Source organism: Lygodium microphyllum, chromosome 3 (genome assembly GCF_053477565.2).
Source record: "Lygodium microphyllum isolate KBCC chromosome 3, Lygodium_microphyllum_v1.1.10, whole genome shotgun sequence".
NCBI lineage: Eukaryota > Viridiplantae > Streptophyta > Polypodiopsida > Schizaeales > Lygodiaceae > Lygodium > Lygodium microphyllum.
The window spans coordinates 75,104,866-75,122,700 of record NC_141137.1 but is presented as its reverse complement, the minus strand read 5'-3'; positions in this window follow the sequence as shown (position 1 = coordinate 75,122,700).

The following is a 17,835-nucleotide window of genomic DNA, read 5'->3' as shown; positions in this document are numbered from 1 at the left end:
CACTAACTTATCACTTATTGTATTTAGTTTGTTACACCTACCTATAACTGGAAAATATATAGTGCCAGTCGATTGGTGTAGTATGTTATGCATTGTTTGACTTAGTAGAACACTTCCCTTTATGTTGTATCTTATCTATACTTTTTATACATTGTATAGTGTGTGGAAAAAGAAGAAGAAATCAGCAAGAAAACGTTTTTGCCCTATATCTCTTCTTGTGTTCTTGAGTGAGCTTCGTCTTGTGTATACAGTGTGTGTTTTGTGTAGCAGCTCAAGCAAGTCCTCCCACCACATGATTCTTGACATGGTATTAGAGCTGCACCATTGAGAGAGGCTGATTTTGAAGGTTGAAGTGAAGGAGAAGAAGCAAGGTTCAAGCAAGAAAGCAACGGGTAAGAAGCTCTCACATTCTTCCACTCTCTCTCTTGGATAGTGTGTGTGGAGGCACCAGAAGTAGGGTAGAGTGAAAATCTTAGATTGCTGTGAGATTTGCTGTGCAAGCAGAGCACTGTATATTCTATAGATAGACCCTTTAGGGGCATCCGTAGCTCTTTTTGGCATCTAACACCATTTCAAACCCGTTTTAGAGCCACAAAGTTGCGGACATCAGTTTCAGGGTACACTGTGATTTTGGTTGTATTGACCGAAAGTGGATGCATAGGTTACATATTTCAAATCTATAAATTTTGAGGTTTTTTCCAGGAAAAAAACATAAGGTTTATCTGCAAACAGGTTGCAGATTACATGTACTATTGAGCAATCAGTGAAAAAGGTTGCTTGGTGTATTGATATGCACTTGTTGGGAAGGCTACAGAAGACTAGCTTGTTGTGTTGTATCCTTTTTTGTGATAATGGCAGAGAATAGTGGAAATCCCATTATTGAGAAGCTCGACAATAACAACTACCCCTCATGGAAGTTCCGTGTGACGAGCTTTCTCATTGGAAAGGGCCTTTATGAGTTTGTTTCAAGTGAAGAAAAGGAGCCAGATCTGGGTATCCCTCCGACTATGGATTATTTAAAAGCATGGAAATAATGGAATACAAAAGAAAAAAAGGTGATGTACTGGCTATATACAGCCATTGATAACAAGAGTTTGGGACATATCAGGAATGTAGAAACTTCACATGCAGCTTGGACAACTTTTGAGAATATGTTTTTGGTAAATACAAAGGCACGGAAGGTTCAACTCAAGCAAGACTTGAATACCTTGAAGAAAGGGAAAATGTTTGTCAATGAGTATGTTTTGAAGGTGAGGAGCATTGCAAATGCTTTAGCAACGATTGATGCAATGCCTGATGATGATGATTTGGTTTCATCCACTTTGAGTAGCCTTAATAATGAGAATGCACGGAAATCATTTGTTACTTCAGTATATGTACTGAAGTTATTTTCAGATTTTGATGAGCTGGTCTCTCTCATGATTACCAAAGAGATCAATATGTAGGGTGACTCATTTGAAAGAAATGGTGAGCAGGTCCAAGCATTTTTCTCAAGTTCAGAAAGGAGATGTGGTAGATCCTCTTCGAGAGGCTGTGGTATGGGACGTGCTGGCGATAACCAACAAAACAGGTTTAATCAATAATTTGGTGAAATGCAGGTTTCAAGAGGCCCAGGAAACTTTAGAGGTAGGGGGAGCTCCAGAGGAAGAGGTGGATGGTAGAACAGAGGTTCTGAAAATTCTGCTATTGTTTTTCATTATTGTGGCAAAATAGGTCATATTGCAACCCATTGTTATGCTAAGAAGAATGATATTCGCAGTGGTAAATTGCAGCAAGGAAACTATGCATCATCTTCACGACAGAATGAAGAAAAAAATGAGCATCTATTTGTTATGCATCACATGATAAATGCAGCTACATGAAAGGGGACATATGATGATGTATGGTATGTGGATTCAGGTGCATCTAATCATATGACTAGTCATGTTGAATGGTTTGGAGAGATGCATGACTTACAAAATCCAGGTTATGTGCAAATGGATGATGATTCATGCCACCCAATTTCACATATTGGAAATGTTTGCTTGTCCTTGCAACATGATGGCCAGACAAAGAGTCTGACAAATGTATTACATGTGCCTTCAATCAGAAGAATCTAGTGTCTGTTGGCCAAATGGTAGAGCAATGGTTGCAGGTCCGATTCAATGTAAAGGGTTGTTTTGTATAAGACTTTAATGATAAGTGCAGGTTGGTCACAAAAGGAAGTAGAGTTGGCCGCATGGTCACTTTAGATACTGGAATTCGTGCAATGGATGTTGCTATGTATGTTGAAGGAAAAGAAGTAGTTACAGATATTGAAATATGGCATAAACATATTGGACATGAAAATATGCAAAGATTGAAATCAATGCAATCTAGAGGATTGGTTACAAGGTTGCCTTCTTTTAGAGTTGCAGAATTGTATAAAGTCTGTGAAGCATGCGAGTTAGCAGGCAAGACAACCCTTCTTGCATGATAGAGAAGTGAGCAAAAATATACTTGATATATTCCATACAGATGTTTGGGGGCCTACACAGAATGTATCTCTTAGTGGTAATAAATACTTTGTCACATTTATTGATGACTGTTCAAGGAAGCTATGGGTATATTTTATAAAGGACAAACAATGATGTATTTGAGCACTTCAAATATTTCAAGGCAGCAGTTGAAACAGAAACATGCTTGAAAGTGAAGTACTTGAGATCAGATGGAGGGGGAGAGTACCTCTCTAATGAGTCTAGTGGCTTCTTGAGGACTCACGGGATAAAGAGGCAATTTACTTGCAGGTATATCCCGTGAGTCCTAGAAGCCACTAGACTCATTAGAGGTACTCTTCCCCCTCCCATCTGATCTCAAGTACTTCACTTTCAAGCATGTTTCTGTTTCAACTGCTGCTTGAAATATTTGAAGTGCTCAAATACATCATTGTTTGTCCCTTATAAAATATACCCATAGCTTCCTTGAACATCTTTTGCTGGCAAGAAGCTTGATGTATCACACTTGAAGGTATTTGGCTGCGTTGCATATGTTCATGTACCAGATGGGCTATGGAAGAAGCTTGATCCAAAGATTGAAAAATGTATTTTTATTGGATACTCTTTAGAGTAGAAAGGGTATCGTTGTTATAACCCTGTCACAGCTGAGTTCAGAGTGAGTAGGGATGCTATTTTTGATGAGATGAGAGCAGTTGGTATGCACTTGCTGGCGATGTATTCGATGACGATAATGATCATGATAGCTCTATGCAGAAAGAAAAGCAAGAATCACAGAGTCTTAGTAGACTAGAAACATCATCTGGTACTACACCTACAGTGAGCCCTTGGTCTAGGAGACTAAGGAGTAGCCCCACATCTTTAGGTGTATCTATAAGTGTTGCAGGCAAAGACAAAGGAAAGAAGAAAGTGCTGGATGGTAATGATGCATCTACTAGTCATTTGGGATTTGATGGAGATTCTAGTGGTTCAGAGAGTTTGGATGATGAGCTTGGTATTCCTTTAGTCAGGACACCAGGTGTACAGAGAGCTCATAGTAATGTAAAGGCTCCATTGAGTGATCTAGGTGGTATGCAGGTCTAGCAGGGTCAGATACCCTATTAAAAGATTTGACTTTGAAGGTTATACAACTCACCATTATGCTTATATGGTGAAACTAGTTGAGGATGTTGAGCCCACTTGTTTTGAGGATGCTGTTGGTCATGCTCATTGGGATGATGCAGCAATGGATGAGGAGATGGCTGCATTAGAAGACAATAAGACTTGGGATTTGGTACCCTTGCCTAAGGATAATAAAGCTATTGGCTTTATGTGGGTTTACAAAGTTAAGCATAATGCAGATGGGTCAGTTAGTAGGTATAAGGCTAGGCTGGTTGCAAAAGGCTATGCTCAAATATATGGCATAGATTATGAAGAGACATTCAATCCAGTTGCTAGGACGGCAACTATTAGATGCGTGATTGCCTTGGTAGCAGCCAAAGGTTGGATTTTGCAGCAAATGGATGTTAAGAATGCCTTCTTGCATAGTGAATTGCAAGAATAAGTGTATATGGAGTAGCAAGTAGGTTATGAGGATTTAGAGCATCCCACATATGTGTGCAGGTTAAAGAAAGTGCTCTATGGACTGAAGCAAGCACCTAGAGCATGGCCTGACAAGATTGGAGAGTATCTTGTCACTATTGGATTTTGTATTTCTGATGCTAATCACTCACTTTATGTGAGAAAGGGAGATGCAGGTTTGGTCATCATAGTCATCTATGTGGATGACTTGATTATTATAGGTGACAGTGACAATGGGATTGTTGAAGTTAAGGACTTCTTGAAGAAGAAGTTTGAGATGAAGGATTTGGGTGAGCTAAGATACTTTCTTGATATTGAGGTGATCAGATGTGATGATGGTATATGGCTATCACAAAGACAGTATGGCTTGGATATGTTATCCAAGTATGGTATGACAGTATATAAGCCTCTTTCAATACCATTGGAGAAAAATATGAAGTTGAGTGCCGATGTTGCGGATGAGATAGAAGACCCCACTATGTTCATGACGATGGTAGGGAGTTTGATTTACATGACTATCACAAGGCCAGACTTGAGCTATGCTATTGGCCTTGTCACTCAGTTTATGCACATGCCTAGAAAGCCTCATTTGGATGTAGTTAGACGTATATTGAGATACGTGAAGTTCACTTTACATTATGGACTTTTTTATGAGGCAAGTAAGGATGTACAGGTCTTTGGATGTGTATATGCAAATTGGGTTAATAATATATCAGACAGAAGATCTAGTTGTGGATTCATGTTTTTCCTTGGTAGTGCAATAGTTACATGGAGCAGCAAAAAGCAACCTATAGTTTCTTTATCGAGTATAGAGGCTGAGTATAGAGGCGCTGCTATGGCAACATGTGTGAGGTGGTATGGCTGCAAAAGTTATTAGGTGATTTGGATGTGCAGGGAGATGGTCTAGTTGTCATTCATTGTGACAACATGAGCAACATACAGTTAGCTAGAAATCTAGTGTTCCATGCTAGGACAAAACACATTGAGGTGCACTACCACTTTGTGAGAGAGAAGGCACTTGCAGGAGAGATTGACTTGGTATATGTCAGCACATAGGATCAGATAGCTGACATTTTCACAAAGGCATTGGGTTCATAGAAGCTTCAAGGAGTTGTAGAGATAGAGTTGAGGTTGAGGAGGAGTGTTGAGATGGCAAGCTCAACACGTGCGGAGATTGATGATGGACCGCCTGGCTAGATGAGTCCACACGTCTACACTTAGCACATTGGTGGTCATTATGATACTCACATGGCCACTGAATTATCATTTATTATATTTAGTTTGTTACATCTACCTATAGTTGGTAAAGATATAGTGCCAGTCAATTGGTGTAATTTGTTATGCACTGTTTGACTTAGTAGGCCACTTTCCTTTATGTTGTATATTATCTATACTTTGTGTACATTGTATAGTGTGTGTAAGGAGAAGAAGAAATCAGCAAGAAAAATTTTTGGCCTCCATCTCTCTTCTTGTGTTCTTGAGTGAGCTTCCTCTTGTGTATACAGTGTGTGTTTGGTGCAACAGCTCAAGCAAGTCCTCCCACCACGCGATTCTTGACAGTCAGGCAAGGGTTCCTTCCATGATCGAGGGAATTAGAAAAATGCATCTCAGCATATGCAAAATCAACAAGGTCATAATGCTAGAGGTGGTGGATACTCCAGAGAAAGGGGGAGATCTAACTCTAGGGACAAAGGATCCTAACAGTTGTAGACTACACATGATAATGCAAACAAGGATAAGGATCATTATTATCGCAGCAAGTATGGCCACATCGCTAAATAATGTTGGAAAAAGTAAGAAAATCAAAGGGGTAGACAACATGGTCACTATACCTCATCCAGTCATGTAGAGCATGAGAATGGTGATAGGTTATTTGCCATGAGTTATGTATGAAACATGGCTACTCAGTAGGAAAAGATAGATGACATTTGGCATATTGATTCAGGAGTGTCAAGTCATATGACACCACATGGAGAGTGGTTTGATGAAAAGACAGTAGGTACAAATGGCTATGTATGCACTAGAGATGACACTTCGCATGACATAGCTCATATAGGAGAGTTGTCCCACTGGTCATGCTTGATGGCAAGAAAGAGAAACTATATGATGTTTTACATGTTCCATCAATCATAAATAATTTGTTATCTATTGGCTAGATGGTTGAGAAAAACTTGCATGTATGCTTTAACAAAGATGGATATTTTTTAAATGAATATGGCAGAGGTTATAAGCTATTTGCGTAGGGAAAAAGACATGGAAGAATGTTTATATTGGATGCAAATATTCCTAAGTTGAAAGGTGCAATGTTTGCTCATGATGATGTAAGTGTTAGAGACATAGATATCTAAGATAAACACGTTGGATACATCAATGTTCAAAGGCTAAAAAATATGTAGCATAAGGAGATTGTTTTGGGTCAGCCAAAATTCAAATATGCTTATTTGGAATAGGTATATTGAGCATGGCAATTTGGGAAACAAGCTCGATTTTCTTTTGTCAAACATACACACAATAGTAGTAGACCATTGTAGCTTGTTCACTTAGATGCATGGGGACCTGCACATAATGTATCTCTTGGAGGGTCTCAGTATTATGCGACCTTTGTGGATGATTTCAACATGTATACTTGGGTATACATTTTGAAGCATAAAGATGAAGTTTTGGACAACTTTATGGATTTCAAATGTCACGCAAATAAATATTTCAACTGTTATGTATCATGTTTATGGTTTGATGGTGGTGGTGAATATGTACCAAAGGAGTTTTGACTAAGCATGGGATCAAGAGATAGTTGACATGCAAGTATACTCCACAACAAAATGGAGTGACTGAATAGAAAAACATGGTCATTATGGAAGCAGCCAAGGGAAATGTTGAATGCGAAAAATATGACACTTTCTTACTGGGCTAAAGCAATTCTAATTGTTGTTTGTGTCATGAATTGGACACCTACAGCTAGCATACATAAGAAGACACCATATGAGTAGCTTTATAGTTATAAGCCTGACATTAGACACTTGAAAGTATTTGGCAGCATTGCATATATGCATGTACATGATGAAAAACAGAAGAGACTTGATCCAAAAGCAGTGAATGCTATCTTTATTGATTACTCATAGGAAGGAAAGGCTTATAAGTACTATGTTCCATCTATTCATGAGACTTTGATTAGCTGCGATGTGGTATTTGATGAGCTAGCATCCTGGTATGGTGCTAAAAAGGTAACAGTTCATGATGACTCTTCACAAAGTACATATACTAAAAATGGAATGCAAGATACTACTACTACTAGTGAACCTACGCATGATGTATTTGCTAGTGTGAGTCCTTGGACATGAAGATTACGTAGTATGGATCTCATTCCACTGACAAAATGTGTTAGTGAGGGGGAGATTGGACATGGATAAAGGAAAAGAGAAGAAACTTGGTGATGTGACATTTCTGTTGACATTGGGATATGATTCCATTGACAGCTTGGATAATGAGCTTGGCATACCTGCAATTGTTACACCTAGTATTAAGCAAAGGTATGTACCACCTCATGAGAGAGTAGAATCACATAGTGCACCATAGCTACAAAGATCACATAGAGAAAGAAAACTTGTTGACAAATTTACTTATAGTGGATACTTAGCTAAACACTATGCATACATGACATAAGTAATAAAGTACAAATAACCCACGTCATTTGTAGAAGCAGCTAAGAATGAGAACTAGTGTAAAGAAATGGATGAAGAGTTTGATGCTTTGATAAAAAATGGAACTTGGAATTTAGTTAAGCTGCCTCAAGGCAAGATGTCTATTGGATGCAAGTGGGCCTACAAAGTCAAATGCAAATTTGATGGCTCACTTGAAAATATACAAAGCCAGGTTGGTTGTGAAGGGTTATGGTTTACAATATGGGATAGACTATGAAGAGACTTTTGGTCCTGATGCGAATATGGAAATTGTACGGATTGTCATTGCATTAGTTGCATCCAAAGGTTGGAACCTAAATTAGATGGATGCAAATAATGCTTTTCTAAATGGTGACTTGATGGAAGAAGTCTATGTGGATTAGCTGAAAGGATATGTACATGTTGAATATCCATCTTATGTTTGCAGATTGAAGAAAGGATTGTATGGTTTGAAAAATGGACCACATGCACGGAATGCAAAAATTAGCTTGTACTTACAAAGGATTTTTAGATGGGAAAAGATGATCATAGCTTCTTTACTAAGAAGATAGAGAAACACTATGTGATTTTGGCGGTTTATGTAGATGACTTGGTTATTACAAGTGATGATACACAGGGGATTGATGAGATTGAATCTATGTTGCAAAAAGAGTTTTAAATAAAAGATTTGGGAGAGCTAAATTTTTTCCTTAGTATTGAGGTCATATGCAGACCTCAAGGAATCTGGATGTTACAAAAGTAGTATGCACATAATATGCTAGAAAAGTATGGTATGCTGGAGTGCAAGCCCATGGATACTCCATCAGACCAAAATGTCAAGTTGACAGTTGATACAAGAAATGAGATTGAGAATGTGACTATGTATAGATAGATGGTTGATAGCTTGATTTATCTTACCATCACTTGACATGATCTCAATTGATAGTTGGGTTGATTAGTCAGCTCATGCAAAGGCCAACAAAACCTTGTTTAGATGTAGAGAGAGGGATTATGAGGTACGTAAAGGCTACACTATATTATGGGTTGTTTTATGAGTATGGCAACCTCTTGAGCTTACAGCATACAGTGATGCAAATTGGAATGGATGTGCATACGAAAGGAGATCGACAAGTGGGTATGCATTTGGTCTTGGTAGTAGCATGATTAGCTAGAGCAATAAAAAGAAACCCAATGTGGCTCTCTTGAGTATTGAAGTAGAATACAGAGGTGTAGCCTTAGTTGCATGGGAAGCTGTTTTGCTGGTTAAGATGTTAGATTATTTGGGAGTACAATTGGATAAGCCAATCAAGTTGTATTATGACAAGATGAGCAGTGTGCTTCTAGCAAGTAATCATGTTTATCATGCTAGATCAAGGCACATTGAAGTGCATTACCATTTCATCAGGGAAATGGTGCTTGGAGGTAGGATTAGCCTCATTCATGTGAAGATAGAAGACTAGGCTGTGAATATCTTTACAAAATCACTTTTGGTAGATATAAGTTTACTCACTTCAGATTGCTAGTTGGGATACAGGAGGTGACTTGAGCTAGAGGGGGAGTGTGAAGAATCAAGCTCATTTATTATCCTGACATGATAGCTGTAGACATTAGCTGTCACCAGCATGTGTGTGTGATGAATAAGTTGGGCAAACTTGATTTAACTCTAGTTAGTATTATGGTCAATTAGTGTAATATTTATGCACGAAATATTAATGATCCTAGATCCCGCACATCCCGCGCAAGAGCAACTTAAAGCAATCTCCCGCAACAATAAAATTTTGGGCTAAGTACTCCCTCCGCGTACACTAGCAAACTCCAGCCCGTGTTGTGCATAAGAGGCCGAGGCTCAAAAGCCGTAGTCCCACGCGGGAACAATCCGCGTTGTGCATAAGGGAAAAAAAAAGGGGATAATGGATAAATTTTTGCAATTTTTTAAATTATTAATAACCCTCTCCCCTTCAGCTGTTGCATGGCAGGGGAGAGGGAGTGTGAGAGGAGTGGGTGTGGAGTAGGAGAGCATGGGGGGAAGGAGGCATGCTGCCTGCCGTGTGTATGGCTACCCCCCCTTCACAATCTATAAAACCCCCCTCTTAAGCTTGAGGGAGGGGGGAAGAGAGAGGAAGGATTTGGACGTGCTACTGTGCTGCCCGCCATCGCCGTCACACTGTCGTCACGCCGCTAGGGTTGCCGCCAGGCTACGTGCCCCTATCGTCATCATCACCATCATCTTCATCATCATTACTATCACCATCATCATCCTCTTCAGCATCGTCATCATCTTCCTCCTCTCCAATCATTCTCTCTCCACATCATCCCTGGACAAAAGCTTAGAAGCTTCTAATTAGAAGCTTGCAAATAAGGCTTCCATAAGCCTTATTCACCCATAACCTCTCAGTTTTTTAAAACTCGTGATTGCAAAGCCCATGTCCTACCCAAAAGAGGAGATCTTGGACTGAGAGACACCGAAACGCGTGAGTAAATTATCAACGCAATTTTGCTCACCTCAATACTAATCCTAGAGACACGGAACCATGAGACTCTCAATCCATTGCATTAGCATTTAATAGCCAATTCCATCTTGGTAGTATATGAGGCTTTTCCATATAGAAGGCCTTCCTTCACACATCAGTGTGAAGATATGCTAGGGTTTGCAAAAGAAAACATAAAATGTATGACCATGACTGAAACAAAGCCTCTAATGTACCCTCAAAGATGCCTTATGCTCAAGTAGCATGGAAGATATATGTGTAAAATTCACTAGTGTCCAACCATGAAGTTTGGGCTTGTAGAGCGTTGGCTACTCCATAAAATTTCGGAGAGAGCATGTAGAGAGTATAGTACCCACTATATGATCCTCTAGAAGGGTGGATTGCATTGTCGAAGATGATCCTATATTTGTGTAACATGAAGTAGAAAAGACTAAATAGTATCCTTCGCCTCAAATTTCATTTGCTAGAGCCGATCATAGAGGGTCATAGATCACATGGTCGATGGAGCCTTGTACAATATCTATAACTTCTCCCACACTTCCCTAACATGTATCCCTTTGCATTTAATCTTGGCAATGATAGCTCATCGATCCTCTATAGCATTATAATCCTTGTAAATCCTCATGGCTCATATGGCATCACAAACTCATATGTTGACTTATACTCCTTCCTCTTCTTCATCTGTGTCAATGTGCTCATCTTCCACCAGGTCCTCCATTGCATATGCCTCTTCTGCATCTCTTCTCTTGCATATCTTGATCCTCTTTCCTATCCTTGTTACCCTCATGTCAGTCTCAAACATCTCTATCAAAGCATATGTCACATGCAATACTTTACATCCATTAGATTCCCTCCAAAAAATTATCTTATAGGACCACCCTACAGAACATGGCTTGTATATTTTGAACCATAACTCAGATTACCAAGATTTAAAAAGAAAAAATATAGGCCCACTCACAATCTACAACTTTTTTGAAGAAACCTAGACCAAAATTTGAAGGTTTCAATCCCTAAAATTTTCTACGCAACCTGTAATTGTTCATTACATCATGCAATCCTTCCCGGCTCTGTATCTCCTCTCCTCATATGAACTCAAATGTCAACTAAACTTTGTAGAACCTTCCCAAGGTATAAAATCCCATTCCAAATGCATCATTCACCAATAATCCTCTCCCAATGAAAAAAATTATAAACATCTTTAGTTCAACCCTGCCCACCCTCTGCAGTCTCCTATAGCCATATTTCCCTCCTGGGTCAACATCCGACCAATAAGGCATTTTACATACAAGACATCCCCTTCAACTTTAAATAAATCGTATATCACATGGAATATGTCAAAATCAAAGATCCATATCATTAATCCACTCAATTTTCTTAGGCTATCTTTCTTTACATCCCAAACGCGGTAATATCCTTTGTAACGGTATCAATGTCTCTCTTGTATCTTCTATGATCTATTTACCCTTGACATTATCCACATTCTCTTTCTTATTATCCCAACCTACTGTAAATATCCATGATGGTGTGGCTCGTAGATTCAAAAGTCGTACGAGATCGGTTGAATGCCACCAGAGCTTGCTCTTTTCTTTTTTTGAGTTGTACAAATGTTATGCTCATGCATGTTAGATATATTTGCATCGCCATAGAGGTTTGGAAGATATTGACATCTCTCTTTCACATCTAGACATTTGGGCATTGATTATCTCTCGATTTGAAGCTATAACAATTTTTGGTCTCAAATTCCCCTACAATGCGAGATCACATCCACAAGATGGAGGAGATTTGGGATGAGCTTGCATCCCTTAGTATATATATCTCTTTGAAGGACCTAGTTGTGATTCTCTCACATCTTCCATTATTAACATAGGATGTGTTCTACAATAGTCTTCTCACTTCTCATAGCTGGGAGCTTCTCATTTGAGAGAAGCTCATCCCATTGCTATGTGTTGGGGCTGATTGTTGCAGCCTTGTACCTTCAGCCACATTGTAGTCACATTGTTCCTTCTCTCTCTTGCATTCTCTCTTTGTCTCCTCCTCCTCTCTGTGATCACTTTTCTCTTTGTGTTGCACACTCTCACGAGTTCATTCCATCCAGCTTGTCAGATGTGGGTAGAGAGGGTAGGATTGAAACTTGCTCAAGAGATGCCATCAATGCCAATCGGGGATTGGAAGCCCCCAAAGAATATAGCAAGAAAAAATGATATGATGGTGGTTGGTCTAAATTGTCTCGAACTAGACAATCCCGCAAAGCATACACATCGGCCATAGATTTCCTTCAATAAGTACTTGCAAGAAAGCAAAGAAGATGCTGCCACTAGAGTGAAAGCAACCAATAAGAGGTATCCTCGGAGTAATCTAGGTCCATTGGGCCATGATAAAAAAAGAAGGTTGACTTAGGCAAGGTAGACAAGGAGTATTTGATGCCAAAAGGAACATCAATGTTGGCCAGAGAGATGGAGTAGTAAATGAAAAGGAAAACAAGTCTTCAACCTATAAATGTAGCCAATCCAAGGGTTGGTTAAGAACTAGGAGTGCATGAAAATGGAGTCCCTACAATAAATGTAGATCTTGCATGATAGAGAAGCCATCCAAACTACTGAGGTGCTGCCCAAGTTTGGAAAGACCAGCCCAATGTGAAACACAGCAATAAAGATAATTAGTCTGCCTGAAAAAATAGGATGCCCACTTGCAAAGTGTGCTGCCCAGACTACTAAGGTACTACCCAATGAAAAGCCTACTACCCAGTGCAAAAACACAACACAAAATGTACTTGCTAGAGTGCTAAACCTGTTGCCTAGAAGGTTGTTATATTGCCAGGTTGCAAGAGGAGACCCCTGTGCTGAAAACACAGCATAAGAATATGGCTATCTTGCACAAACATAGGTCTATCCAGCTTGGTTTGAGGTTGCCCTACATAGCATTGTTGGATTATGTAAGGTTAAAGGTCTATTGCAGGATAAAAGACAGAAGGGTACAAAGATTTTGAGTCCTCAAATGGGATGAAAGAAAGAGAATATAAAGATTAGATGAATCCAAAGACTAATCAAGGCACAATCCAAAGATCTTGTATCACATGTAGCTTAGCAAAGCAATCATAGTACATCCATATAATATGCCTAAACCTTAGGTATGAAGACACACTTGGGATGCTAGCCCATAGCACACTCTAAGACTATGACTCAAATATAGTCTGGCATACATCAATATCTCTGCTCCAAAATCAATGACATACGCCTCATAAATCCATGCATATAACAAAATCCTTGTAGTAAATGATGGGTATCATTACCCAAAAGTGCTACCATCCATCCAAATGCATCAATACCTCTGTTAGCCCATTATGGGCCTTCAAAATCCATTTCAGACCTTTTAGATAGATTTATTACATTAGCATTAAAACATACATATGCTGTGTAAAAATCACTCCAAAGCATGTACTTTGGTTTTGGAAATCATCTATCAACCATAGAGCATCAATAGCATTCAATGGGAGTCTCTAAAGACCATAAATCAATATGGAAAACCCTATGGATAGTGGATACCTTGTGTGTACCCAGTTTAGAACCCAGTTGAGATAGCAATAAACTATGTATACACAAGCTTTCACTTTGAAGCCTTTATGAAATCTCTGGGAGTACTACCATACATATAACAAAATCCCTATAGTAAATGACGGGTATCATTACCCGAAAGTGCTATCATCCCATAAGAAAGCATCAATACCACTGTTAACCCATTATGGGCCTTCAAAATCTATTTCAGCCCTTTTAGATAGATTTATTACAACATCATTAAAACATACATATACTGCCCAAAAATCACTCCAAAGTATGTACTTTGGTTTTGGCAATCATCTATCAAATATAGAGCATCAGTAGCATTCAACGTGAATCTCTAAAGACCATAAATCAATTTGGAAAACCTTGTGGACAGTAGATACCTTGTTGTATACATAGTTTAGAAAGTATTAAATTGTGACAAGCTCTCACTTTGAAGCCTCTATGCAATCTTTGGGAGTACCTGTGATTTGTAGGTAATGTTTGTTTGCCTTTTGCATGAAAGATAAGTTATCCCAGCACAAAGCTTCTAGCTTTCTTTTTGTTTTGTTTGCTTAATCACAAAGTATATACGTATGTTCAACATATGGGTGAGCAAAACATATATTCAGCATGTGCAAGAGATGATGGAAATGTAGGAGATTGATCATTGCAAGTTCAATTTATGAGAGGGTTCTCCCCAAGACATCGAGGATTGTTTCCTCCTCCCATAATGGCGCTATCCATTTTTTTTCTTCTTTTCAATATGCTACTCCTGTTCAAATAAAATTCCTTGGTTTTTCTCCAAAGTTAGGCTTTTGAGCCTTAGTAAGTCCCCCGTGTCCATCTAATTCTAGTCTCATGCATGCAAACTCCACTTCTTGAATTACTTGAGTCCTTCCCTAATATGGCATGATCAACACTTGTTAGCTCTTGTATAGGCAATCCACTCCAGTGCCTTCTAGAACCTATCTTCCTCCACAATTCCGCATGCATACCACTAACATACTCAATACACAACTACCAATATTCTTTCATACCATAGACATAAATCCCTTTGACAGTGTATGGATCGTCCAATGAGTATGAAGGGTCCATTGGATCAAATGTAGGTTTGTATTGTGGTCTAGCTCAAAATGCAATAGGGAAGGTGGTGGAAATAGGTCACCTTGCACTATAGAACAGTCAACGAAAGGTCTTTAGCACCTAGAGATGTCGCTTAGCTGGTTGTAAGATGGAAATCATGCTCCTCTTCATAGAATTCGGCTCCCACACTGTCAAAAACTAGTGTGTTTGAGGGTTCTTGAGAATGAGCACGATAGAAGATAATATAGAAGCAAAATCTGGGTCAAGGAACTCGTAGACTCCATTTTAAAATTCATTTATGTTGTTATTCTAGCAAGAATGATCTACTTAAGATTTGCCCAGTGGCTCAATCTTCACTCCAATGTCTATTTACAGTTGTAGCCATATTAGTACAGGTTTGTTCATTAACTCCATGAGAACTTGCTTTCACCTCTTCCTCTTGTTCATCTCTGTCAATTTGCTCATCTTTCACCAGGCTCTCCACTGCATTTGCCTCTTATGTATCACTTTTCTCACATATTTAAATCCTCATCCCTATCCTTGTTACCCTCATGTCAAGTCTCAAACATCTCTGTCAAAGCATATGTCTCATGCAATAATTTACATTCATCAGATTTAGTTTTATCATGTCTATAAAACTGTCCTACAACACAACCCTATAGAAAACTGCTCTTGTCTTTTGAATGGTAACTTAGATCTCCAAGCTTTGAAAATAAAAATTATAGCCCCATTCACGATCTACAACTTTTCTAAAGACCCCAGGACCAGATGTTGAAGGTATCAACCCCTAAAATCTTATGCAGAGCTTGCAACTATTCATTACAGCATGCAGTCTCGCCAGACATTTGCTTCCCAACTCTATCTTGGAGGCATACAAACATGGATGTCAACCAAAATTTGTAGGACCCTTCCCAAGGTATCAAAGTACACTTTGGATGCATCAGTCATCATTAATCCTCTCCCAATTAAAGAAATTTGCCATCTTTAGTTCAGCCATGCATGTCCATTGCAATCTCCTACAACCATATCTCCCTTCTGGGTCAAACAACCATTGCATACTCAGCCAATCAATCATGCACACAACCCAAACACTATCTCCTAGATCCAATGGTAGTCTGTTAATCATGTCATGCCCTGTTGATATCCTTGAATCATACTCTTGTATGCATACTTTTCCTTGGAAGAAAAGCGGTAGTATCATCCCAATGTCTTCTTTATGCTTCTCTTGGTCATCTATGTCCACTAAACATCGTATAAGACATGAGTATCTTGTAATCCTTATGCTAGCATTTCATTTTCATTCTCCAGTTCTGTAGCATTCGTATACACAAACTTTGAGTCTAGTTTATACCTAACATTTCTAGGCATTTTATTTGGCCATTATGATGTTTATTTGAGCATTTTATGCTAGTTGATGTACTCTATTTATGGAATATTTTTGTTCTTTATATTCAAGCTCCTGAGCCAATCATTATCACCTATAGGTTCTGTTGGAGAGAGGGAGCTTGTGCCATTGCCTATGCAGCTAGTGACTCATTGTTGTATGCCACTGTCTCATGTTTGGTATATGGATTTCATTTTTTAATCATTCTTTTGAGTTCCCTTCTTTGCAGTGTTCTTCTCTGTTTTTTTTTTCTTTTTTCCTTGTGTTTAGCTATTACAATAGTAGTTTATGCTTCCATTGCTACATCCACTTTTGACATGGTATCAGATTTTAGGATCCAAGTTTGTGTTGTTTTCTATTGTTTTATGTTTTTGTTTTGGCTTTTTTCCACGTGATTGAACCCATTTTTGATTTGCTGACTGATTTTTCAGCATGGTTGACCATCTTTTGCTAATTTTTGGCCTGGTTTCTACTCTTTTCCTTAGTGTTTTTTAATTCACCATTTGTGTTTTAGGGATTGCAAATTGAGGTGATCTACTTTTATGTAGGTTGATTGCAATTATTGCATTGATTGACTATGTTTTGACTCTAGCCTTTGCATTTTCATTGCTCGTACTTGTGCAGGGATGGGTGATAGTGTTTCAAGTTGATTCTTCCTATATCTGGTCCATATTTTCACCTTATCCATTGTGTGTGAACTTTGTCATACAGTTTGTGCTCTTGGTTTGGTTGTACTCTCTTTCTCCTCCTCTTCTTTCCATTCTTTTCTATTCCTTTTGTCTCTAGATGGCTCCCCCTTATTGTTCCACTGATGACAAATTACATGGCCCTGATTATCTCACATGGAGTACTGTTATGAAAGCTTGGTTTTTCAAAAATAGTTATGATACATTGTATTTGGAGCTTGTGGAGCATCTTGCTCCTCTTCTAGCTGATTTTGACTAGGATACATTGCATTTGGAGCTTGTGAGCATCCTACTCCTTTTCTAGCTAATTTTGACTAGGATAATTATGAAGAAGCTATGCTTAGATGAGATACTAATGATGCTATTGAATATTCTGCCCTTCTTCATTGCATTTCCAAAGAAGTTCTTTTAACAGTCATCGCTTGCAAGACTTCTCTTGCAATTTGGGCAAAGATTCAGATATTGTATGAGGATCCCTTACCTATGCATGTTGTTACTATTTATGGATAGCTCCACTAGATGAGGTTTGAGCTAAAGGATATGATGTGGTCTTTCTTACTTCATGTCACACAAGCATAGGAAGATCTTTAACATATGCAGTCCGCCCTTCTCAAGGCTCATCTTGTGGGGAGTGTGCTCTACAAGCTCCCTCTAGAGTTTAATGGAGTGGCCAATGCTTTGTGGGCTCAAACAACATCCACACTCGTTAGCTTTCTACATATGTTCTCAATGTTGCTTGAGCATGAAACGTCTTTGTAGTTATAGGAGAGGTTTCTTCTCTTTTTTTTGAATTAAATAAATATGATGAGAAGCTAGTCTTCATCATCTGAGTCATGAGAGGGTGGTTCTGGGGGCTTAAGAGATTTTTCAAGGAATTTCTAGCTTTGCATGTACCCCTTGAGATTCAAACGTACTTGGAGAGTAGTGGTGGAAAGAAATGGATAATTGCAGTGGGTGAAGCGGCTAT